Source organism: Anneissia japonica, unplaced genomic scaffold (genome assembly GCF_011630105.1).
Source record: "Anneissia japonica isolate Jap-2015-1 unplaced genomic scaffold, ASM1163010v1 scaffold5324_len57667_cov147, whole genome shotgun sequence".
Taxonomy (NCBI): Eukaryota; Metazoa; Echinodermata; class Crinoidea; order Comatulida; family Comatulidae; genus Anneissia; species Anneissia japonica.
The window spans coordinates 43,072-44,069 of record NW_022713494.1 but is presented as its reverse complement, the minus strand read 5'-3'; positions in this window follow the sequence as shown (position 1 = coordinate 44,069).

Here is a 998-nt window from a genome sequence, read left to right as displayed (position 1 = left end):
AGCTACAAAACGCAGAGCACGGGAAATTGTCTATTAGAGATCAATGTCCGATGACGTAAACAAGTTTGTGTCATCCTGCCAGGTATGTAATGCCCTAAAGGCACATCAAGCCAAGGAGCCCTTACTTTTACATAACATTCCAGATCTACAATGGACGATTGTTGCCACAGATATATTTGAGTTGAACAATAAGCATTTCCTGGTAATCGTAGATTCCAATTCCGGATGTTCGCATCAGAATGGAACTTTTTTCACATCACGAGTAGTCCTGAACATGCCCAATATAATGGCCTTGCAGAGAATGCGGTAAAGCAGGCAAAGATGCTGTTAGAAAAGACACAAAGAGATGGATCTGATATCTATCAAAATCTTCTGAACTTACGCAATGTGCCAAGAGATAATGTTCTCAAATCACCGCCAGAAAGACTACTATCACAAACAACTAGAAATCCTCTCTGCTATGACAAAAAAAGCACAGGCAAGCGCACTCCCACCGCTACAACAAAACCAGACAGTTCGAATAAGAACAAAGAAAGGACATGATCGCTTGGGAACGACCAGCAGGATTCTGTAACAGCCAAGATCATATATGGTCGATACCGGTGAAACGCAAATAAGAAGAAACAGAATATATCTGCTTCCTGTAACAGAAAACAAGCCCATACAAAAAGCTGTTTATATACCATTAAAATTCCAGGACACAGAGCCGATACACAACCCAAAACCACAAATGCAAACTCAACCTCGTAAAGAACTACTACAAAAACCAACACAGATTCAGCCAACAAGAACCCAAAGTGGGCGAACTGTCCAACCAAATCCCAAATACAATAGCTGTATGCTCGCAAAGTAATAAAAAAAAAAAAAATACAAGCGTTGATTGAACATTGATTGGATTACTGAACGTTGATTATTGAACATTGATTTGATTGCTGAAAGTCGATTATTGAACATTGATTATACATTGATTATTGAACATTTATTGAACATTGATTGGA